The 25,678-nt window shown below is 42.4% G+C and overlaps 1 long non-coding RNA gene across 2 annotated transcripts; it reads left to right on the top strand.

Moving 5' to 3' along the window:
- Positions 1-4,260: 4,260 nt before the first annotated feature.
- Positions 4,261-9,443, top strand: LOC126940617 (uncharacterized). Of its 2 annotated transcripts, none has more exons than XR_007720836.1 (3): positions 4,261-4,372; positions 5,711-5,881; positions 9,208-9,443. It is a non-coding gene; the product is annotated as an uncharacterized LOC126940617 (long non-coding RNA). The 2 variants fall into 2 exon arrangements; XR_007720835.1 differs by lacking the exon at positions 9,208-9,443 and adding an exon at positions 8,232-8,413.
- Positions 9,444-25,678: the final 16,235 nt, after the last annotated feature.

Here is a 25,678-nt window from a genome sequence, read left to right on the forward strand (position 1 = left end):
TCTCCATTAGAGACCACCTTAGTCTGGACTTTATTGCCATATCACTATCAGCATTTTGGTCAAAGCCATCCATCAAGTCTCTAGGAAGTTCTAAACTTTTCCATATCTTCTTTTCTTCATCTGAGCCATCCAAACTGTTCCAGCCTCTGCCTGTTACCCAGTTTTGAAGTCATTTCCATATTTTCGGGTATCTTTATAGCAGTGCCCCACTACCCAGCACCAATTTACTGTATTAGTCCATTCTCATGCTGCTAATAAAGACATGCCTGAGACGGGGTAATTTATAAAAGAAAGAGGTTTAATTGACTCACAGTTCAGCATGGCTGGGGAGGCCTCAGAAAACACAATCACGGCGAAGGGGAAACAAATACACCCTTCTTTATGTGGTGGCAAGAAGCGGCGCAGAGCGAAGTGGGGAAAAAGCCCCTTATAAAACCATCAGATCTTGTGATAACTCACTATCATGAGAACAGCATGAGGGTAACTGCCCCCATGATTCAATTACCTTCCACTGGGTCCCTCCCATGACATGTGGGGATTATGGAAACTAAAATTCAAGATGAAATTCGAGTGGGGACACAGCCAAATCATATCCATACTTCACCAAATTGCTATAAATTATAGATGGTTTAAGAGAGAAAATTTTCTTAAATCCGTAAATGAAAACATTTAAGTAGAGAACGATGTTTCAAATAACAGTCATAAAAGCATTATCTTCATCAGTTATTCAATCTCATGTAGTCAACTTTCGTTCTGCTTGATCTCCATTAGTAGTTCCGTGAGTTCTCCATCTCTTTATTAAAGTTCCGTGAGTTCTCCATCTCTTTATTAAAGTTCTGGAAATCCTCACCTTAGGTGTGTCAGAAACCTGTATTTAACAGTACTTGCTGGAGTCTTTTCCACGAATCTGATTATAAATATTTTTTGAGAAGAATTGTATTATTTTATTTTTTTTGAGACAGAGTCTTGCTCTGTCTCCCAGGCTAGAGTGCAGCAGCATGATATCAGTTCACTGCAACCTTTGCCTCCTGGGTTCAAGCGATTCTCCAGCCTCAGCCTCTTGAGTAGCACCACACCTGGCTAACTTTTCTATTTTTAGTAGAGATGGGGTTTTGCCATGTTGGCCAGGTTGGTCTTGAACTCCTGACCTCAGGTGATCCGCCCACCTTGGCCTCCCAAAGTGCTGGGATTACAGGTGTGAGCCACCTTGCCTGGCCGAGAAGAATTTTAAAGAATAACTGTGGATGACAAAAACTTAGAGTAGTCATGGTTAAAAATCTGATAAACATTTATAATCAACAAGGAAATTTAGTTATTTCTATTACATATAGTATTTTAAGATAACCAGAATTCTGACTGATAGCATATTAGATTTCTATGACTATATAATTTTAGAAACATATAAATAGCATACCCATAAATGTAACTAAAAGATCTAGTATCATTTATCATTTGACAATGTTTTTCACACAATTTCCCAAATAAGCCTAATCATTTAATATCTCTAGAAGATGAGAAGTATATCTTTTGAAGCTTTCCACAGGTCTGACTGGAAAATATCAGAGTTAATTCAAGGTGAAAAAAACCTTAATTTAGCATTTGATATTAGGGACATTTGTCAAAGATGTCGAAAGGTGCAAAACAGGTCATGTGTAGTGGCTCACGCCTATAATCCAAGCATTTTGGGAGGCCAAGGCGGGCAGATCACTTGAGCCTAGGAGTTTGAGACCAGCTGGGGCAACATAATGAAACCCTGTCTCTACAAGTAACTAAAAAATTAGCCTGGTGTGGTGGTACATACCTGTGGTCCCAGCTACTAGGGAGGCCGAAGTGGGAGGATCACTTGAGCCCAGGAATTTGAGGCTACATTGAGCCATGATTGTGCCATTGCACTCTGGCCTGGGCGACAAAGTGGGACCCTGTCTCAAAAAGGAAAAAAAAAAAAAAAAAAAAAAAAAGGCTCAAAACACTTGATCAAAACAGAATCAGAGGTCACTATAAAATAATAGTCATTCATTTAACCAGAGTGACAATTGAAAGACTTCAAAAGCAATATGGAAAGTTACATGAATGTAAAAATATTAACCCTTCCAAGCTTACTTTTCCTAAGTAATCAAAAACCTACTAAAGGCAACACAGGAAATTATCTTGGTAAAGCATAAAGTCTTTGTTTCTTAGGTCAGCTACCAAAAAGACAAAGAACCTCGTACAGTGTGATGATTTCTCCTTGTGGAAAGCTCATTTAGATAACCTGGAAGTCAAACTTGACTAAAAAAAGAAAAAAAAAAAGGGTACTTGAATTTAATTAGACAGAGGAAAAATGTGTCCAAGATTATGAGTGTACACTACATCATGCAGGAATGTAAACAAGAAAACCAGCAGCTTAAGCAGAGGAATATAAGGCTTTTAGTAACAGCATGGGAAGTTTCTTGGTTGAATGGAACAATTCAGACATATCAAGAAAAGCCAGGAGTACAGAATCAAGTTATGCTAAACAAAACATTGCTTTTCTGGGTCTTCAGGATAAACATTTCAGTGTCAGGCCATAGCAACAGAGTTAGAACAGAGGGGGAAAAGTTACAGGAGTTGGCAAGAAAGTTGAAGGAAAGAGTTATAATCCTAGGACTTTTCAAGAGGAGAGTAAGTTGGAGGCAATGATGTGTGACTGCAAATTATGTGTAGCAAATACAGCAAAAGTTAGACTTCTGAGATACAAATTTGAAAAATTTCAAAAACAAAACTCTAGCTCATGAAAAAATTATGTTAAATGAAGAGGACAGCCTTTTAAATCTAAAACTAGGGAAATTAATCTCAAAAAGCAGATGGCTGTTAAAGAAACAGATTTTTAAAATTAAAAATCAAAATCTCTTGAAATTTAATTCAGAGCAGATCAATACTTTAAGAAAACTTTCATTTTAAATATAGAGGTTTAGACTCTGGTCCTGTGTCACTGTACCACTGACACCAATGTTTAATTTTTATAAAAATAATTTATTTCCAATCCCAGACAACCTGATTATACATGTAACTTACTTCATTAGGCCCATCTTTTATAAATCCTCTGACTTGTTTAGACTATTTATCATTTTCTTAAAACTTCCAGTCTTGTTCCCATAATTTTATTTTTAAACAACAAATTATTTTGTCATAGGACAAAGATTTACTACATAAAATTCTCATGCAAAATTATTTTTTCCTAAATTCATATTTTAATTAACAGATCTAAATATATTTACTCTTTTTATAAAATTTAAGAAGCCAAAAATGACGTTATGTTTCTTTAGCAATTTGTTTCCATTTTAAAAAATCTTGTTTAGCTATAATCCAGATATTTAATGAGTATTATTTAATTTCATATAACATAATTTTAACATTTACATGAAAAGTTTATTTATAACTATTTATTTTTATTTATAATTATCTAATTTCTTTATTTTTTAACAGTTACACCTAGATTACCTGTTAATATCAGGTGTTTACCTAGATAAAAACCTTAAGATTAAAAATAAGGGTATCCAGGCCGGGCGCGGTGGCTCAAGCCTGCAATCCCAGCACTTTGTGAGGCCGAGGCAGGCGGATCACGAGGTCAGGAGATCGAGACCATCCTGGCTAACTCGGTGAAACCCCGTCTCTACTAAAAAATACAAAAAAACTAGCCGGGTGAGGTGGCGGCGCCTGTAGTCCCAGCTACTCGGGAGGCTGAGGCAGGAGAATGGTGTGAACCCGGGAGGTGGAGCTTGCAGTGAGCTGAGATCCGGCCACTGCACTCCAGCCTGGGCGACAGAGCGAGACTCCGTCTCAAAAAAAAAAAAAAAAAAATAAGGGTATCCTGTTGACAACTGCAGCCATTTTAATCATATCAACAATATTAAATTAATCTTACTTATTAAATAATTATATAAACAAAGACCATTTATTTTAGGCTGAGTTTATAGCTTTTTAACCTTAAAACACCTAGTAGAGGCAAATGTAAAACTGTCTGATTAATAAACCCAAGCAAAAAATGTATGTTGACAATTTTGAAGACATTTCTAATCTTATTTTACTGACAATTTTAAAACCAATTAATCTATCAAATATTTACTTAAGTCACATGAATGAAAAAAAAGAAAACCATTTGGGTTAATTACTATATGTTTTATATGAGTGCTCATTTCCTTAAACTAATCAGAATAACATTTCTTGAGACATTTCTAACAACAGATTTTTGTTAATTAATTAATTATAAAGACAAGGTCCCCCTCTCTTGCCCAGGCTTGAGTACAGTGGCATGATCACAGCTCACTGCCACCTTGAACTCCTGTGCTCAAGTGATCCTCCTGCCTCATCCTCCCAAGTTGCTGGGACTACAGGCAAACGCCACCATGCCCAGGTATTTAAAAACAATTTTTGTAGAGATCTTGCCCAGGCTGCTCTTGAACTCCTGGGCTCAAGCCATCTTCTCACCTTGGCCTCCCAAAGTGTTGGGATTACAGGCATGAGCTACTGCATCTGACCCATATTTTATTACATAGACACAACATGCAATATAATACATATATATGCATAAACATGTCTAAACACACATGAAGATTTTGTAGTTTTTATTTTAGAATTTTAATCGTGAGATAGTAAAACATATAAGCCTATCAGTTTATAAAAGACAATTGGATCCAAATTATTTTTCTAACAAAATGAGATAAGGCTAAATGTTAAGATTTTTATTTTTATTTATTTATTTTTTTATAGAAGGGAGGACTTGCTATGTTGCCCAGACTGGTCTGAAACTCCTGGTCTCAACTGATTCTCAGTTTAAGATTTTTCAAAATAGGCAATGTTATAAAGGCTGTGACCAAATTTAGGTAAAGCAGTTTGAGTCAGTTACCAATATACTGATTTGGAGAAAGAATAGTTAACTGAGAAAATGTGACTGAGTTGTGTAAGGAGGCCCACAAGATAAGATTAATTCTAACAAGGTTTGTACAGTGTTTTCTTGGAGTAAATTCCCTGTCCTTGAAGATAAGAATGTTGACAATCATGTTAGTGTAGGGAAGGTGTCTTTTAGAAGGGAATTTCATCTTTTGCTTTTAAGAAACAGCATGAAGGTCAAAATGATTTTCTTTTATATCTGCAGATTTTTAAGTGTTTTTACTTAAATAGTCAATATGCCAGAATAGCTGAGGAATTTTGAAAAAAAAAAAAGAAAAGCTTTTAGGTTAGAGAAGGTAAATTCTCTAAGAGGAGGAATTATAAGGGAAAAAGACAGCTCTGGAAAGAGCCTCAGCTAGCTTTGATAGTATTTTGTAGCAAGGGAATCTTTGAGTCCTGAATAATTTTTTTTAGCCTCAAGATATCAATGAAATATGCATATCCTATCTGTAGCGTATGATCATATAGCCATAGTCTTTTAGTTTAATTTTAAGATCAACAGACTGTTTGAATGATCCCTATAATGTTTGAACATGTTACCAGCTGGAACCTCAGAAAATATCTTGGCATGCCTTTGCACTTTGAGAGCTCATTTTATGGGTGCTCTAGTTTAATGCCAAATACACAAAGCCAATTAAATGCAAGCACTGAATATGCAGAGGCCAAATAAATGCAAGTGCAGATGGAAAATAAAGTATGTACTTCCCAGGAAGGACGATAGGCCTTCTCCAAATGAAGGAGAAAATTCCCTCATCCAAACTTTGGAGCTTAGGTCAAGGAAGAAAATAACTTTCCCCAACAGGAGATCTTTCAAACAGGAGTGGGACAAACCTTCTCAAGCAAATCACGAAGAAAACGAAACTCAAACAAAATCGCGGGGGAGAAGAGGCCACCTGCAGATGCAGCAGGGTTCAAAAGGCTCCACTGTGGGTACCTCACGCCGCTGTTCCAAGAACCAGTAATTCTTCCTGAGGTGAGTCAGCTTTGGATTTTACTGATGACGCTGTGTATGATAAAGTCAGATAAAACAGGTAGGGAAAAATCTCTAAATTTAACATTTTATTTGGGATATGGGAATTGCAATTTGGGGCATACACGAAAAATAAAGTTGAGGTTGGAGATTTTATGAAAAGGAGAAATGCTATGTATTACCTTCGATTATTGTCACTAGTTAAGCTTTGGGGAGCTGGCAAGTTCTGATTGGTGAGTGACAGAAGTGGGTAAAACCAGTCTTAGAGGGGCAGCATGTTGTTTCAGAAGCTATTAGGTAAAACTGGTTTCAGGTTACAGCAGAAGTTCAGCTCCCAGGCATGAGAAGAGTTCAGTTCTTGGAACAATGTCATGTGTGCTTAGAGCTGCCCACCCTGGGCTTCTTGACTCTGGGTTAGTTGGGCATGACAAGAATGACCCAATTCATATGATCAACTTTCCCAGTTACATCTGTTAATTCAGAATAGATGATTGCTGGGTGGTTCAGTTTCTTGCATGTCTGAAATTGTTTATTCTCCTGCATTAAAAAAAAAATTATTCCTTCTGGAATTCCTGTTCCTATTTTCCTGTTTAATTCCTATTTTCTTTCTTTCAGGGCTTGCTGTGTTACCCGGTTATTTACTGTTTCATATATATTTTATGTTTTTTGTTTTTTGTTTTTTTTTTACTTCTTCTAGGTTGGTCCCGTAATTCTTTAGGCCTCTCTCAAGGCTTCGAGTGGATATTGTTTTATATTTCGTCCAGCCTAGGAGTTGGAGACCTGATCTGCATTACCTAATCTACTGTTATCAGAAGCCAATAATAATAATAATGATAATTCTTTTATCTTTTATATTTTCTCTTATTTCTGCTCTATATATTCTGGAAGATTTCTCCAATTATATTTTCCATATCCCCTACTTGTTCTTTTTTTTTTTTTTTTTTTGAGACGGAGTCTCGCTGTGTTGCCCAGGCTGGAGTGCAGTGGCCGGATCACAGCTCACTGCAAGCTCCGCCTCCCGGGTTCACGCCATTCTCCTGCCTCAGCCTCCCGAGTAGCTGGGACTACAGGCGCCCACAACCGCGCCCGGCTAATTTTTTGTATTTTTAGTAGAGACAGGGTTTCACCGTGGTCTCGATCTTCTGACCTTGTGATCCGCCCGCCTCGGCCTCCCAAAGTGCTGGGATTACAGGCGTGAGCCACCGCGCCCGGCCCCCCTACTTGTTCTTTACCATTACCTACTGTAATATTGTAACTTAAAATTTTTTTTTTTTTTTTTTTTTGAGACAGAGTCTCGCTCTGTCGCCCAGGCTGGAGTACAGTGGCCGGATCTCAGCTCACTGCAAGCTCCGCCTCCCGGGTTCACGCCATTCTCCGGCCTCAGCCTCCGGAGTAGCTGGGACTACAGGCACCCACCACCTCGCCCGGCTAGTTTTTTGTATTTTTTAGTAGAGACGGGGTTTCACCGGGTTAGCCAGGATGGTCTCGATCTCCTGACCTCGTGATCCGCCCATCTCGGCCTCCCAAAGTGCTGGGATTACAGGCTTGAGCCACCGTGCCCGGCCAAAAAATTTTTTTTAAATAATAAATAGAGACAGGATCTCGCTCTTTTGTCCAGGCTAGAGTGCAATGGTGTGATCATAGCTCATTGCAGCCTTGAACTCCTGGGCTTAAGCAATCCTTCCACCTCAGCCTCCCAAGTAGCTGGTGTACGCCACCATGCTCGGCCAATTTTTTATTTTTAAATCTTTTGTAGAGACAGGGTTTCACTATGTTGCCCAGACTGGTCTCAAACTCTTGGCCTCAGGTGATCTTTCCACCTTGGCCTCCCAAAATTCTGATATTACAGGCATGAGCCGCTGCACCTGGCCAACTTTTACTTTTATTTTATTTTTTAATGGAGTCTTGCTCTGTCACTCAGGCTGGAGTGCAGTGGCCAGTCTTGGCTCACTGCAATCTTTACTCCCTGGGTTCAAGCGATTTTCCTGCCTCAGCCTCCCAAGTAGCTGGCATGTGCCACCACGCCCACTAATTTTTCTATTTTTAGTAGACAGGGTTTCGCCATGTTGACCAGGCTGGTCTCGAACCCCTGACCTCAAGTGATCTGCCAGCCTCGGCTTCCCAAAGTGCTGGGATTATAGGCATGAGCCACCATGCCCGGCAGCTTTTACATTTTTAATGCAAAACGTAAAATGGCTGCACCTGGCTAGCTTTTACATTTTTAATGATGTAAATGTAATGAGGGATTTATTATTATATATTACATTATAAATGTAATGAGAGATATATTTGAGGAGTTTTGGGGAGAAATCTGGTGTCTTTCTGATCTTGCCTTGGCTATGTTCCTTTGTAGGTGCTTGAAGTTAACAGGCTTTATTTGTTCTCTGTTAAGATCCTCCACCCACACTACGCGTCTCCGCATACAGGTGCCTCACTTTTTTCTATGAATTAATTGAAACATATCAGAGGTAGAGGAAGTAATGTATTAAAACAGCATATGTCTTCCACCTAACTCAGAAATACAAGTTTACAGATTTAATGTGGTCAAATTTATTTATAGTTTCTTCTCTTTCGTCTTACATGAGAAATGTTTTTTTTCCACATTCAAAAAAAAAATCTTGATATTTAGATATTTTATTGTCTTTTCTTTCTTTCCTTCCTTCCTTCATTTCTTCCTTTCCTTTCTTTCTCTCTTTTCTTTTCTTTCTTTCAGGGCTTGCTATGTCACCTGGTTATTGACTGTTTTATATATATTTTTGAATCTCTTATAGTCCATGAAATGCCCTGTCGAGATTTTACTTGCAATTGCATTCAGTGTATACATAAATTGGACAAACATTCTTAACATATAATGTTTGTCAATTTACTTTGGTCCTCTATTAATTTTCTAGTTCCCCCTCCCCCACCCCTGCAATAGACTAGTACATATTTTGTTAGCTTTGTTCCTAGAGTCTTACGTTTTCAAAATTTTTTTGAAAATTTTTGCCTTTTCAAAATTAATACATGGAGTGGTGACTCATGCCTGTAATCCCAGCACTTTGGGAGGCCGAGATAGGTGGATCGCTTGAGCTCAGGAGTTCAAGACCAGCCTGTGCAACATGGCAAAAACCCATCTCCACACACACACAAAAACAAAAACCACAAAACACAAAAATTAGCCAGGTATGGTGGCACACGCTTGTGGTCCCAGCTGCTTGCAAGGCGGAGGTGAAAGGATGGAGCCATTGTTATAGAGACATTACATTGCCAGAATTGTGTTGCTGAAGTAGGCCGGAAATGGAGGATGTATTCTGACCTTTCTATTTCTCCATTCTCTGACCATCTACTAGTGACTCCCCTTGGCTGATTTCAACATGGATTTCAATATGGAAGCGGAGCTTAATGAAATCAGGGTGATGCCGTCTGTGGAGTTAGCACCCCCAGGACACAGAGCATGGAAGGAAGGGCAGACAACAGATCTGAGATCGAAGAACACAGAATAACCAGCAAGTGCGCAACTTTCTCATAAATCCACTGGATTAAATTTGTTATTTAAGCTGTTCAGTTATTTTATATCATTACTATTTTTTGGGGGGGCTTATCATTTACTAAGAGATATAAAAATTCCTCGCTATGTTTGTGGATTTGTTTATTTCTATTTTGTTTTTAAATTATGCTTTTTACTTTTTGTTGTTGTTGTTGTTGTTGTTGTTGTTGTTTTTGAGATGGAGTCTCGCTTTGTCACCCAGGCTGGAGTGCAGTGGTGTGATCTTGGCTCACTGCAACCTCCGCCTCCTGGGTTCAAGCAATTCTCCTGCCTCAGCCTCCTGAGTAGCTGGAATTACAGGAGTGTGCCACCATGCCTGGCTAATTTTTTTGTGTTTTTAGTAGAGATGGGGTTTCACTGTGTTAGCCAGAATGGTCTCAATCTCCTGATCTCGTGGTCCACCCGCTTTGGCCTCCCAAAGTGCTGGGATTACAGGCATGAGTCACTGCGCCCAGCCTCAATGGAAACTTTTATCATTAGGTGTCAACCCTATCCATCTCCGTACTTTTATTGCCTTGAAATCAATTTTCTCTGATATTAATACAAGTAGCTGACTTTCTTTCAATTTCTGCTTTTCTATTATATGATTTACCATCCTATACTTATTAATATTTCTCTATCTTCTTGTTTTAGTTTTTGAGACTTATTTATTTTTTGAGATAGGATCTTGCTTTGTCTCCCAGGCTGGAGTGCAGTGGCACAATCATGGCTCACTGCAGCCTTGACCTCTGGAACTCAGGTGAACCTCCCACCTCAGCTTCCTGAGTGGCTGAGACTGTAGGCATGCACCACCATGCCTGGTTAATTTTTTAAATAATTTTTTTTTTTGTAGAGACAGGCTCTCACTATGTTGCCCAGGCTGGTCTTGACCTCCTGGGCTCCAGTGATCCTCCCATTTTGGCCTCCCAAAGTGCTGGGATTACAGGTGTGAGCCACCACACCCAGCCTTTTCTTGTTTTAGGTATGTCTCTGCTTAACAGCATATAGCTACATGTTCTTTACTTTTTAAAAATCCAGTCTAACATTGTCTTTTAACTTGAGAGTTTAGTCCATTTATATTTGTTGTGATTTCTGATTTGTATTTATGTATGCCATCTGCTTATGTGCTATTTATCCTGCTCTTTCTGTTCTGTTTTTTTTTTTTTTTTTTTTTTCTTACTATATCATTTAAATGTCCAGTCAGGAAAACAGAAAATACCATACATATTTCACATAAAGGGAAATTATTATAAAAGTATTAGAAGTACTGGAGCAGAAAGGGAGTATGAGGTTACCCCAAAATTAGTAACTAAAAATGATTATTGTTATTCCTAGAGCTAAAGAGGCCAAAGAGAAAATGAAGTTGAAACCATGCTGCCTGCTACACTTGACAGTTGCCACTTTTTTTTTTTTTTTTTAGATGAAGTCTTGTTCTGTTGCCAAGGCTGGAGTACAGTGGCGCGATCTCCTCACTCCAACCTTCTCCTGTGTTCAAGTGATTCTCCCACCTTAGCCTCCAAAGTAGCTGGGACTACAGGTATGCACCACCATACCTGGCTAATTTTTGCGTTTTTAGTAGAGATGGGGTTCCACCATGTTGGCCAGGCTGGTCTCAAACTCCTGACCTCTGGTGATCCACCCACCTTGGCCTCCCAAAGTGCTGGAATTACAGGTGTGAGCCACCCAGCTGACAGTTGCCACTCTTGTTGCCACCAAACACTAGGGGGAAAATGAATTTTCCCTCCTACTCTTCAATCCCCAAAAGTGCTTTCCTCTGGCAAAATTTAGCAGCAAGCCAGATAGCAAGGAGCCTGGCTTCCCACTTCTATACTCAGAGAGGAGTATAGAAGAAAAAATGTTGCTAAACAAATATTATCCATCACTCCTGCTTTCTTTCAAAAAATTAAAAATATTTTATTATTCAATTTTTATTGTTTAGAAGTTATACATACTCTTTGTTTTTCTGGAAGTTACTGTAGCCATTGACCTTGCAAGACCTGAAATTAATATCTTTACCCTTCCCAATAATATAAAGAGCAATTTATATGCATTGTTATCCAGTATTTTGATATTTTTTTCTCATAAATCAGACATTGTTTTATAGAGTCAATTTTTTTGGCTTTCATTAAAACTTATAATAATAATATCTTTGTTTAGCATGCCTTCTTGCATCTCAGAAGTGCTTTTTTTGCCTTAAGTACTGACTTCAGGATTTTCTTTAATGAAATTCTATCAGTTTACCCTTTAAGATTCAGTCTAAAATATATATATATAAAACCCTCATTTTTATAAGGCAGTTGCTTGTGGCAAAGATTTCCAGAGTGACATATTTTATTTCTTTCTACACTTTGAGGGACTCGTCCACTGGCTTTTGACTTCCATTGCCACTGTACAGAAGTCAATAGTTCATTCAATTGCCCTTCCTTTATGCTGATCTATTTTTTTTCTTTCTGCCAGCTTTTGAGAACTATTTACCTTTTGAATTCTGTAATTTTGCTTTGATTGGTCTATTTTGTTTTTAAATTTTTCTAAGGATCCACTGAGCTTCATTGATCTGAAGATTGGAAGCTGTCAACAGCATTAGAAAATACTCATCCACCTGCCTTGGCCTCCCAAAGTGCTGAGACTACAGGCGTGAGCCACTGGGCCCGATCAATTTAAAATTTTCAATTATGTTTTTATTTCTAAAGCTTACTTGGTTATTTTTAAGATTTCCTGCTTCTTTGATCATATTGTTGAGCTTCTAGTATTTAAAAATCCTATTAAAAATGTTATTCTATAATCCTTGCTAGTTCTAATTTCTGAAGTCTTTGAGGATTTTACTTTACTGTCTATCTGGTTCTCAGCTGTAGTACCTTGTTCCCTTGTATGCTTTGCAATTTTTAAAATGTATTTACTTATTTCTTTGTATTGTGAGAAGCCAATATCTTTGCAATTTCACCTGTAGGGATTATTATTGTCTCAGTTGAAAGTGAATTTCTTCCCTGGGGATTTGCTTTTATTCTACCAACTGATTGAGGTCACTAACAATCTGGAAACCAAGTTAAAATCTCAGCTTAGGGTTTTTCAGTGAGTAGTATAAATGCAGACTGTAAACACACATAAAAGTTGGCTGTGTCTTAAAATTTCCCACATCACACAGTATGTTGTGACGAGGTTGAAAAAGACAAAGCTTCCTTATTGTTCTTTTCTGCATGGCAAATTTATTCTCATTTTCCTTATATTAGAGTAAAGTTCTAGCTTTGTGAGCATGGGCTACCATAGACTTTCCAACTGATGCAGGATCTGGGCCAGAGCCTTGCAAGTGATGTTCCTCAGCCTTTGTGAGCCATGAGAAAGGGTGGGAAGCTCTGCCTGGGGTTCGACCTCTTCTCCATTCCCCTTGGCACCTTGGGCCCTGCACAGCCACCCAGGAAGAAGCCCAGGAGCTCTGGCTTTGGCCTAAGATGAAAGATACTTTTGGTACTAACAAGAATTTCTGTTTTCATTAAAGTTTCAGCCTTATGGATTTTTTTAACCTGCCGTTTCAGCAATGCATGAAGAAAACATATTTTAGCATATTAAGCACTTTAGTCTGAGAGTTGTTCAGGATATGTAGCCTGCTATATTGCTGTATATAGAAGTCTTTTATCAACTCCCTCCTGCCCAATAAATGTTGAGTTCCTAGAGATGAGGGACTGTGATTGATTCATCTTTATACCCTAGGACCTGACACACATTAGTGGATACACAGGTATTATTTGAATAAATGCCAAAACCAATCATTTCAAGTTCAAGAAATTGGTTTGAATTATTTTATTTTATTTTATTTTTCCGACACAGAGTTTCGCTCTTGTTGCCCAGGCTGGAATACGATGGCATGTTCTTGGCTCACTGCAACGTCTGCCTCCCAGGTTCAGGCGATTCTCCTGCCTCAGCCTCCCAAGTAGCTAGGATTACAGGCATGTGCCACCACTCCTGGCTAATTTTTGCATTTTTAGTAGAGACTGGGTTTCACCATGTTGTTCAGGCTGGTCTCGAACTCCTGACCTCAGGTGATCCACCCGCCCTGGCCTCCCAAAGTGCTGGGATTACAGGTGTGAGCCACCACACCTGGCCATTGGTTTGAAATTCTAAACACAATCAAAGCAATTTCCTTTCTGAAAACTCTCAAGGCTTTAACTCAACACCATAATGTAGATTACAGAATTCCTTGGGAAGTTGGTTATCCTTATGAGCTATCTGTTTTAGTTAAATTAACTGGGAATATGCCCAATTTGTACTTTAATTTGAATCACATGGATTCACTCTATTAGGACAGTAGAAAAGTTTATGTTGTAGCTAAATTGCCTAATTACATGAATCAGGTTGCAAAGGTTAGAAAAGTATTCATGGCATAATTTTTTTTTAACTTCTTCTACTTTCCAATGATATTTTACATTTCATCCTTGGTGTTGATATTTGCCATGATCATTGGATTATCCCATTGGTCCATTCCTTCATAATTCAGTGTTCATTTCTTCAATCAACTTTTATGGAGTGTGCATCACATGTACTGTGCTAAACACTGGGCCTACGAAGGTCATGCATATTCCCTGCCTTCAATGTTCTTCCAGTCAGAGGCTCATGTTAATAATCGCAATACCATTAAAAAAACAACAGTAGAAGTACATATGGGGCACAACAGTGGCACAAAGGAGAGAGTGGGCTACTATATTTAGGAGCAGCTGGGAAGGTTTCCCTGGAGAAGACAGTCCTTTGTTGAAGCTGGAGAAATGTGAAACCAGGGAGGCAGGAAGCAGTGTCTGGCCCGGTCTCCCCATTAGGGGTCCCAGGTTGCCTTCCTGTGACGGACAAGGCTGCTGAATGCTCATGCATGCCCAGATGTTCTTTTTTAAAATTTATTTGAGATGGGGGTCTCACTTTGTCACCGAGGCTGGAGTGCAGTGGTGTGATCTTGGCTCACTGCACCCTCTGCCTCCCAGGCTCAAGCAATCTTCCTATCTCAGCCTCTCAAGTAGCTGGGACCACAGGTGTATGCTACCACACTCACCAAATTTTTGTATTTTTAGTAGAGATGGGGTTTCACTATGTTGCCCACGCTGGTCTTGAACTCCTGAGCTCAAGTGATCGGCTCGCCTCAGCCTCCCAAAGTGCTGGAATTACAGGCATGACTGCGCCCGGCCAGTGCTCTGATGTTCTTGACCACTCAAGAAGTCCTAATTTTTCTTGAAAATTTCCCAGGACTATGTTCACTGGCTCTTCTAAGGTGACAGTTGCTTAACAGATGGCCTGCCTCCTGTCTTCGCTCTTCCTAGACAGTGTGCATTTTCACATACCTCTGGCCTTGGTGTCCTTTCTTCTCCTACTTCTTCTTCCTCCCTCCGTTTCTCTCTTAATATCATATGGAATTTTAATTTATTCTTTGCTATAGCTCTCTTCTTATGAGAGCTAAGTTGAAATGTAATATTTTAAATAAATGTAAATTCAAATTGCCATCTCAATTTAGAAACATAAGGGATAAAATTTAATACAAACCAAGACAAAACACAATACGAATGTCCAGTCTACAGTGTCCCCAACTAGAAACATGTTTCTAGTCCCTCAAGAGCATGCTTCCTGTTTTCACTTATCCATCCTCTCTTCAACTTGCATTTCTTATATTCTGAATTAAAACGCAGGTTTCCATTAATTCCTATAGTATTTTGGTAGACTCTCCAAAATTATACATTTGCGTGCAGGAAGAAAATATTAGAACTAATATTTATAAAGTAGTTTTTTAATCTTATCCTTTTAGAATGGCTATTGTACACGTTTTGTGATACATGTTAGTATATTTCATGGGCATAATTTATAAGCGAATATGCTAAGCTAGGGTGCGTGCCCAGACATTACTTGCTGTGGGGTGGACTGGTTTGTTGAATCCTGTTCTCAGGCCAAATGCTTCTGGTTTTAGAGACTATTCCACCAGGCAACTGCCCCCATTTCGTAATCCTCTCAGCAGCTCTGCCTAACATAAGATTTAAAGGGGTGAAAAATCTGAATCATAAACATAGCCTTATCTTGCTAACGTTTTGTTCAGTGATAAGAGTTTTGCTGTCTTTCTGAACGTGTTTTCTAACGCCAAGAATTTCGGAGCTGCTTAGTAAGGATGGAGGTTCCTGGGAGGTGGTGGGGGAGACACTTTGAGAAAAGCATGAATTGGCAGTTCCTCCCTCAAATCACGTCATCTGAGCATTTATTGACGTGGACTCCTTGTGGCCTTGGAACTGAAGGGTCTTTCCTGACTGACAGACCTCAGGGGTGAAGCCTTTTTCTGCCCTGATAATTAGTTCGAGTTAATCAAGTGCCTCTTTGAAAACCTCACAAATGCCTATACCATCGTTTCATGGGCTTAGAAGTTTTAAAATCCCACCTCTACTTAAAAAAATGTTTGAACAATTTTAAAGCCTACTTTGCTTTTCTTTGCCAATTCAGTGGGAAATGAACTACATTTTACAAGTTTAATGTCAAGTTGAATTTTTTGTGTTACATGTACCTTATTCAGAATTCAGAATGAGTTTTGTGACTCCTTATACATTCCAGCATGGGTGATGGAGGCTCACTTCATCCAAAGGGTCACAGGTCTCTTGTGTTTCTTGTGAAGTTCTCTTCATCACATTTTAAAATGGGCTAAACACTGAAGCGTCTGCTGAAGCCCATTACACTGCTGTTCCGAGGAAAAGACGTCTTGGAATCTTGGCCCTTTGATCATTTACGATTTGGAATCTGCGTCAAATTAAGGAAAGTTAGCTAGGTTCAGGTGCCTTTCTAACACAAGTCATTCCTGAATAAGGTTTTTGATCTTTCAAACGTAACTTGCATATTTCCACATTTTTTATTTTACAGGTAAGAAAGTGTGGCCACCCTAGGACGTGGCAAACTGTATGGGCCCAGTGACTGCCTGGTTCCTCTGCCCCATGCCCCTTCATCTTCTTGCCTGATCCCCAACTCCTTGCTAACACCCGCAGGTGCTAGTGCGCCTCCAGGAAGGGGCTCCTTGGCTTTCATCGCCTGTGAATCTCTCCGCTCTCATTTCGCCATTGCTAGGTCCTTCAGTGAAGCCAGAGCAGTTTTCCAGCCAACCCATGAGTGTCTCTTTATGGCTCAGCCATGAGGCCTGACCTTTGGGTAGGAGGGGCTGGTCCTGACAGTGGGACGCAGGAGCCTGGAGATGCTGGCCACCAGTCGCTGTGACTAGTCAGGCTGTGAGTCTCCATCAGATCCACACAGAATGGTTTTCTGAAGCAGTCGCCCTTCTGTGAAGAATTACAGCGTGAAGTCTGAAACCAACTGATGGGATTGGGTCTCCGCCACTTCCCAGAGGGGCTTCTTACCAAAGACTTCGTGTTTTAACCTGACAATGGGTTAAAGAATGACTAAGAATACCCACCACGCTTAATCTAATGGGGTTGTTATGAAAACTAAATGACAAAGGTGTGAACAAACATACTTTGTACGTTATAAAGTTTATAATCTCAACTTGCTATTTATTGTACTTCAAGTTAGATGCCTTTTCCCAGCTAATTTTTTGTTAAATTCGAATACTTGGCCCAAAATTCAGCATCACACAATATATTCATGTAGCAAATGTGCACATGTACCCTAAAATCTAAAAAAAATAGAAGATCATAGTATGATAATTAACTAATTTGACCTGACATTCATAGAAAACTATACTCAACAACGACAAATTCATACGTACGTATATATTTTTTAAGATAGGGTCTTTGACACCCAGGCTGGAGTGCAGTGGCACAATCACAGCTCACTGCAGCTTCAACCTCCTGGGCTCAAATGATCCTCCCACCTCAGCCTCCCGAGTAGATAGGACCACAGCCACATGCTGCAATGTCAGGCTAATATTTTCATTTTTTTGTAGAGACAGGGGTCTTGCTATGTTGCCCAGGCTGGTCTCGAACTACTGGTTCCAAGCAATCCCCCCACCTTGGCCTCCGAAAATAGTGAGATTACAGGCATGAGTCATCATGCCTGGCTTTGGATTCCTTTCAAGTATGTGTGAAATGTTTATGAAAATCAGTTGTGTGCTGGATCACAATCAAGCACAAATAATTCTAAAACATTGAGATCATTTAAAAAAAACAAAATTCTAATGCTCAGTTGCTTGGGTGGCACCTAACCTCAGGCAGTTTCGTGAAGCTGACAAGCCTCAGAGCTCTCATTTCCTCACTATCTCCTAGTTTTCCCAGGGAATTCCCTCAGCAGGGAATTCCAAGTTCCTGGGTCACTGTGTTGTTGTTCACCCAAATCTGCCGTCTCCAAGTAGCAAGGTCCACCCCACAGACCCTCTTCCTCCTCCCAACTAGCACCTCCCCACCCCGAGAAACTTGTCATTCTCAGTATCTTTCCCCTCTAGTCTTATTTTCAGATTTTTCACCCAAAGCATAGCTTAAATGCAATGGAGTTCCAGATCAGGAAAGACAGATGAGCGTGAGGGAGAGAGTGTGACCTTTCATTGGCCTTTCAGTGGCTCTACGTCAGCTTCCTTAGACCTTGGACTCCGAGAAGCCCCTCTGGATCACCAGGACCCATTGTTAGCCAAATCTTTTGCTAGAATCCTATTTTAACAAGCTTAGAGAAACCTCTAGGTTCCACCTTCTGCTCTGATGGAGCGGGGTGGGCTGTAAATGGATGTAATCAATGGAGAAGACGATTTGCCGTTGTGTTTCAAACCCTTAGGATGCACTTCCTGTTTGTGCCTACAATATCACTTCCAAAAGTTTTTCATAGGAAAATAATCAGAGATGTTTACATTGTAGTTTTTTAAATAATTTATACTACTATTGATAATTATTTTAAATAAAAATTAGCAACTAAATAATAATAGGAAAATGATGTAAAAATTTATGCTTAGCAGGATAATGGGAATACTATACATACGCAAATATACATAATTTACAGGTTTTTGTTTTTTTTTTTTGAGACGGAGTCTCGCTCTGTCGCCCAGGCTAGAGTGCAGTGGTGCAATCTCAGCTCACTGCAAGCTCCGCCTCCCGGGTTTATGCCATTCTCCTGCCTCAGCCTCCCGAGTAGCTGGGACTACAGGCGCCCGCCACCTCGCCCGGCTTTTTTTTTTTTTTTTTTTTTTTTTTGTATTTTTAGTAGAGACAGGGTTTCACCGTGTTAGCCAGGATGGTCTCGATCTCCTGAACTCGTGATCCACCTGTCTTGGCCTCCCAAAGTGCTGGGATTACAGGCTTGAGCCACCGTGCCTGGCCATGTTTACAGGATTTTTTAATGGCAAAAGTATATGTAAACATTTCAGTTCCAAGATGGAATTTTTGGTTTGTATATCTCTTTCTTTTCTCTGGAAAACCAATTTAAATGACCAAAGAAAAATTAAAATAAAATTGTAGCCTTCATATGTGAAAGTGACCGGACAATGAGAGAGTGCTGGCTGTGTGAGATGAGCCATCAGGCAGACATTCAGGGAACAGGCAAGCGAGCAGAGGCCACAGCCGCGTGAAGCATTAATCCAGCAGAGAATCTGTACAAGCTCAAATTAGTATTTTCAGGGACACAGGAGAAGATTTGTTTTAATGCTGTTCGTTTGTTTATTTATTTATTTTTGAAACAGAGTCTGACTCTGTCATATGGGCTGGAGTGCAGTGGCGCAATCTTGGCTCACTGCAACCTCTGACTCCCAGGCTCAAGCGATCTTCCCACCTCAGCCTCCCGAGTAGCTGGGATTATAGGGGCAAGCCACCACGCCTGGCTAATTTTTGTACTTTTGGAAAACACGAGGTTTTGCCATGTCACACAGGCTAGTCTGAAACTCCTGGGCTCAAGTGATCCTCCCGCCTTGGCCTCCCAAAGTGCTGGAACCATAGGTGTGTGCCACCGTGCCCAGCCTTTTTATGCTAAATTTAACAAAAGCAAGTAGTTACAAAAAAAAAAAAAATTCACCATCACAGTCACAAATTTTCGAAATATGAGCCAGCAATCTCACTTCTAGGAATTTATCATGTAGATGTACACATACATTATTTGCAATAACAAAATATTTAATGCAATATAAATGTCCATACATTGAAATAATATGCAGACACATTAAAAGAATGCAGGAAATCTTTGTTTACTGATATGGAAAGATCTCAAAGATATATTGCAAAATGAAGTAAAGCAAGTGCAGAATATTGTGTGTTATTCCAAATCTATAAAAACCAATCTGTGGTGTGTGTATGTTTGTGTTTGTGTGTCATGGAAGTGTATGTTTGCAGAGAAAAAACTGGAAGTCTAGAGATGTTAGCACGTAAATATTGTATACTCCCGGTTGTAACCCAAGACTATGCTGTTTATTTACTGCTCAAATCGCTCCCGTGTTGACCGACCATTGCTCCTGGGGGCTGGCGCCAGTGCTCCTCTCACATTCTCCCACTCTGGTGTCCTGGGCGTGGGGAGCCTCACTTTGTGGGCCTGCTTCCTTTTATTTGAGAGTGATGTTTAGAAACCAAGATCTGGGTGCCGGGTGTGCCTGTTGCTGTTGGTAATCACTGTTTCCAGGCCCCCTTAGCAAGCAAAGCCAGGAAACATTGGTGTGTAGACTAACCCATGAGTCAGCATACACATACAAGATCCGTTCTACCAGCCAGTTTGGGCAACTTGTTTCTGGGCTACAGACGTTTTTTGCCTCTGAAAGAATGAAATATATTTTGTCTCTGAAATAATGTGGAGATGGGTAGCCACATGTTTATCCAAAAGTCATTTTATTTCAAGCTGCTCTTCAGATTTTTGTTGGTGTAAAGTGTCAGATTGTTCTCAGAGAAAATGTCACATTAAGTACCATGCCACCATGCTGGCAAATCTAACTATCATTCGTTTTCATTTGCATTTGTGTGTTAATGTTTCAATTGTGGCTGCTTTTATGAGTTTTTAAAAGGTGTATTAGCGGTTCTTTCAGCTTAAAAAATTTAAATACAATATTGACAAATTTTCTATAAAAAGTAAAAGTCTTCCTTGTCATTTCTACAGGTAAATTGCCTATAAAATAAATGTATGTTGCTTTTATAATCAGAGCGAAACAATTAATATTATATTTTGCAGTTATTACCTTAACCTTTTGTAAGTCCATCAGTACAACGCAATTTGCAGAAAACCTCAGGGACAGTGAGATGAAATGATTTGAACAAAATCGGTTTTGTAAGCAAGATTTTTCTTGTAAGTAGTAGAAGTACGAGTGATCTTTCTGACCCTTGTTGCTCCTCCACGCTCACAGTTGCTTCCCATTTCTTAAAACGCCCTTGCAGGCTTCTCTGCAGGGGAAACTGCTCCTTAGGATAGGGTTTGAGAGTAGCAGGGATGGCCTCACGTACGTGAAACACCTTGGATCAAATTAGTACTTTTTCAATATTTCAAAATGGGTTAAGAATCAATTTAAAGTTACTCTTACGGGAAAAGAGTACTAGAACTTTTAATGAAAAATTTGACTTTGACGGGATTGGAACTCAATGGCTTTGAATTTTGACGCAAAGCCTTTTCCCTTAAGACCACAGAGTCTTAGGTTAGCAGCAGTCCAAGCTCAGAGATAAGAATGTCGCCGTGGGAGACCCTCTGTGTTCCTTGGGTGCCATCAAACATGCTGAACACGACAGAGGAGAAATGAATGGACACATACCCCTGAAAACCAGAGGCAGACTGTCCATGCATAACTAGACCCCAAGACCTGAAGGTCAGCTCAGCAGGAGGGGTTGTGACTACTGGCCTTCACCTAGTAGCCCAGTCCCCTCTGATGCTTCTGTATTGATCACCTTTCCTCAGGAAAACACGGAGCTCCTCAGGTGGCCTAATCTCCTTCTCATAGAGCCCTGCTCATGCACTAGGACAGCAAGGGAGAGAGTCCCTCTGGGGCGGTCCAAGCTTGCTCCCGCCTTTGGCTGACAGTGGCCTTGTTGGAATGCACACGTGCCCACTAAGCCCTGACACTCAGGGAACTTGATTGATCTCACTGAGAGGTGACAAAGTGCTAGCAGCCCTCACTCTCAGCGCCTCCTCGGCCTCGGCGTCCACTCTGGCCGAGGGCTTGAGGAGCCCTTCAGCCCGCCACGGCACTGTGGGAGCCCCTGTCTGGGCTGGCTGAGGCCGGAGCCTCCTCCCTCTGCTTACAGGGAGGTGTGGCGGGAGAGGCGCGGGCGGGAACCGGGGCTGCGCTCGTGGGCCCGTGTGAGTTCCGGCGGGCGCGGGCGCGGCTCGGCGGGCCCCGCACACGGAGCGGCCGGCAGGCACCGCCGGCCCAGGGCAGTGAGGGGCTTAGCACCCGGGCCAGCAGCTGCGGAGGTTGCGCCGGGTCCCCTAGCAGTGCCGGCCCGCGGCGGCGCAGCACTCAAGTTCTTGCCGGGTTTAGCTGCCTCCCGGCGGGGGCAGGACTTGGGACCTGCAGCTCCTCCCCCTGCGGTGGGCTCCCGCGCGGCCTGAGCCTCCCCGACGGGCGCCGCCCCCTGCTCCGTGGCGCCGGGTCTCATCGACAGCCAGAGGGCTGAGGAGTGCAGTCACGGCTCGGAACTGACGGGCAGCTCCGCCTGCAGCCCTCGTGCAGGATCCACTGGGTGAAGCCAGCTGGGCTCCTGAACTGGACGGGACTTGGAGAACTTTTATATCTAGCTGGAGGATCCTACGTGCACCAATCAGCACTCTGTGTCTAGCTCAGCGTTTGTAAATACACCAATCAGCACTCTGTGTCTAGCTCAAGGTTTGTGAATACACTCACTTGGTACTCTGCATCTCTGTGACTCTAGCTCAAAGATTGTAAACGCACCAATCAGCACTCTGTCAACACGGACCGATCAGCTCTTTGTAAAATGGACCAATCAGCAGGATATGGGTGGGGCCGGTAAGGTAATAAAAGCAGGCTGCCCGAGCCAGCGGTAAACCGAGCGGGTGCGCTTTCACCCTGTGGAGCTTTGTTCTTTTGCTCTTTGCAATAAGTCTTGTTGCTACTCACTGTTTGGGTCCAGACTCCCTTTGTAAGCTGTAACCCTCACCGCGAAGGTCTGCAAGCTTCACTCCGGGAGCCAGCAAGACCACAAACCCACTGGGAAGAAAGAACAACTCTAGACGCGCTGTCTTTAAGAGCTGTAACACACCATGAAGGTCTGTAGCTTCACTCCTGATATTGAGACCACGAACCCACCAGAAGGAAGAAGCTCCAGACACATCTGAAAGTCTGAAGGAACAAACTCCAGATACACCATCTTTAAGAACTGTAACACCACGAGGGCCCGCGGCTTCATTCTTGAAATCAGTGAGACCAAGAACCCACCCATTCCGGACACATCACCACCAGCTAATTGGTCTCCCACAGCCTGGAGGGACGAAAAAATGGTAAGTCTCGGTCTTATTTTGTCATTACTCCAATATCGATATTCTCCCACCCATGCTAAATCGCCTCTCCCCGGGGTACCTGTGGAGCTAGGAGGGCTGTCTCACCCATGCGCCAGACCCCCCCACCCCCCAGCATCCAGCCCCCTGCACCTTGCTTCCTGGCACTCCTGGGCCACGGTTTCTTGTGATGACCTGCTGTCACCGCCGAGGCCTCAGGACGGGCAAAAGGAGGCAGAAGGTCCCTGCCTTTTTCTTCCTAGACTTATGGTTCCACCCGGCCCACCATGGTGGAAGGCAGGCCCGAAGGTGGACCCTTTGGAGGGCAGAGTCTGTGTGTGGACTTAGTCTATGAGCGGGGCAGAGAATTGTGGAGGAGAAAATGGTGGTTATCAGGCATCAAAGCGCCCCTGCCTTCTACACCCAATCCGGAGGATGTGGGGTCGGGGACCCTGCGGACTTCAAGAGAAGTGAATTATGTTGGACTTCAGGCTCCGTGAGTGTTAGGCTTGATGATCTGGGGTAGTTTAGAAGCCAGTGGGGGACGCTAAGGAGGATGGGGAGTGCATCCAGCGACAGGAGATGAGAGGCGCAACTTCCGCGAATCTGAAGCCGGGGGTTTTACTTTTTTTTTTTTTTTTTTTTTGAGACGCAGTTTCACTCTTGTTGCCCTACCTGGAGTGCAGTGGCATCATCTTGGCTCGCTGCAACCTCTACTTCTCGGCTGCAAGCGACTCTGCTGCCTCAGCCTCCCACGTAGCTGGGATTGCAGGCACCTGCCACCAAACCCGGCTGATTCTTGTATTTTTAGTAGAGGCGGGGTTTCACCAAGTTGGCCAGGTTGATCTCAAACTCAAATGACCTCAGGTGATGTGCCTTCCTGGGCCTCCTAAAGTGCTGGAATTACAGGCGTGAGCCACTGCACCTGGCCTGTTTCCTCTTTGCGTGGTGGGGTTGCCTGGGATATAGGACACCGAGGCCCGTACAGGGCAACATTATCTTAGGGTGCAGGATGTTGAGGGAAGTTGGGGTCAGAGGCTGAAGGACTGGAAAGGAGACCTGGGGATTAAGTAGGGAATCTTGGAGGGCCTTGTTTCAGTGTCTTGGGTGGAAGTTGACCACTTCATGTCATCTGAGGCTTCTGCCGGTCTTTGGAGGTCAGTTTACTTCGTATTGTCATCTGTGTCTGGAGGCTCTTGCAAGAACCTCAGTTTAAGGTTTTCTGCTGGGGGTGGATTTCCACTTGGAGGAAGACTTGCATTTTTAATATTGTGAAACATGAGCCCAAGGTTGCACTTCTTGTAGCTTTGCTGTGTCATTAGTGACTCAGTAGGCTGAGTAATGCCTCCTACCAACGGCAGGGAAAACTCTCCCCATTCTGAAAATGTGCAGACTAGGATTGAAATAAATTGATTCCCAGGAAACCTTGGGAGTTCTAATCCCCTTTAACTGGATGTTTCTGTACTCATTGTTAAAGGCCTTGCAGATATGATTAAATTAAAGGTCTTGAGATGGGGAGGCTGTCATGAATTATCTGGGTGGGCCCTAGTCATCAGGGTCCTCAAGGGAGGGACAGGGGGAGATCAGAGGAGGAAGCAGCAGGCAGGAGGAAGTGATGGTTGGAGAGAGGCAAGGAGAAGCTCCTCCCAGAACCGCCAGGAGGAACCAGCACCTTTACATTCACCCAATGAAACGGCCTCAGTCTTCTGCCCTGCAGAAGTGTCCGAAAATAAACGAGTTGTTTTAAGCCAGAGCGTGTGGGACTGTGTGAGAGCAGCCACAGGAAGCCAGTACAGCAGGACAGCACTGGGTCCCTTCCATTTGGGTTCAAGGTTCGTCTTTGATTGGTGTCTTTTCTGGAAGGCCAGGTCTCTAACCTTGAGATGTATGAAGGCTGTGGTGGGACATCTGGGGAGAGGCAGCCTGGACCATGGGGGGACAAGCATGAGTGCACTGTATGAGAACTTGGTGGTACTGAGGGTGCGACTGGTTCAGATTCAGGTCTCCTAAGGTCCAGGAGGAGTCAGACTTGCACTGGTGGGTGGCAGTTACTTCATAAGAGGATCGTCAGCGTTGACTGAGGGGAGGATTGGGGGATCTTCAGGACTAGAGGCAGACCGAGGGCTAAGGCAGGCTGAGGTCCTGGGAGTTTGGTTGTTTGGAGCTGAAGAGCTCCCTTGGCTCATTCTATGCTTCCAGAGGGTTGAGTGGGTGAGGCCAGTGCTGCTCTTGGGAGTGGTAGCACTCAAATGGCCGTATTGGAGACGCGAGTCTCTTGCTGGAGAGGAAGGGAGAGATTCCCCCGGTGGAGATAATTATCTCCAGCAACAGCTTGGCTTCAGTGATGGCAGTAGCTTGTTTGCTGGGAAAAGCTCCTCTCATCTGAAAACGTGCAGGCTGAGATTGGAATGTGTTCATGCCCAGGAAACTTCGGGAGGTGAACAAATCCATTTGCCAGTGGAAAGGGACCGGAGAACTGGCTGTCGTCCCCCTCACCCTTGCCCCATCTCTGCTTGTGACCAGGACTGTTTCTGGCAGTCGGGGCAAGTTGAGGTTCCCTGGACCACCAGTACTTGTGGATTTCCTTTGCTGGGATGTATAATGTTGTGGAGGCCATTGGACTGCTGATACAGTTCGGATGTTGTCCCCACCCAAATCTCTTGTTGAATTTTCATCCCCGATGGTGGAGGCTGGGTCTGGTGGGAGGTGTTTGGATCCGGGGAGTGGATCCCTCATGGCTTGATGCTGTCTCTGTGATCGTGACTTCTTGGGAGATCTGCTGGTTTAAGTGTGTGGCACTCCTGCACCTCCCCAACCCAGCATCTTGCTCCTGTTCTGGCCATGTGACGAGCCTGCTCCCCCTTAGCCTTTTACCATGATTGTACAATTCCTGAGGCCTCCTCAGAAGCCAGGCAGATGCCGACATCATGCTTCCTGTAGTA

The sequence above is a fragment of the Macaca thibetana genome, chromosome 17 (assembly GCF_024542745.1).
Source record: "Macaca thibetana thibetana isolate TM-01 chromosome 17, ASM2454274v1, whole genome shotgun sequence".
Taxonomy (NCBI): Eukaryota; Metazoa; Chordata; class Mammalia; order Primates; family Cercopithecidae; genus Macaca; species Macaca thibetana.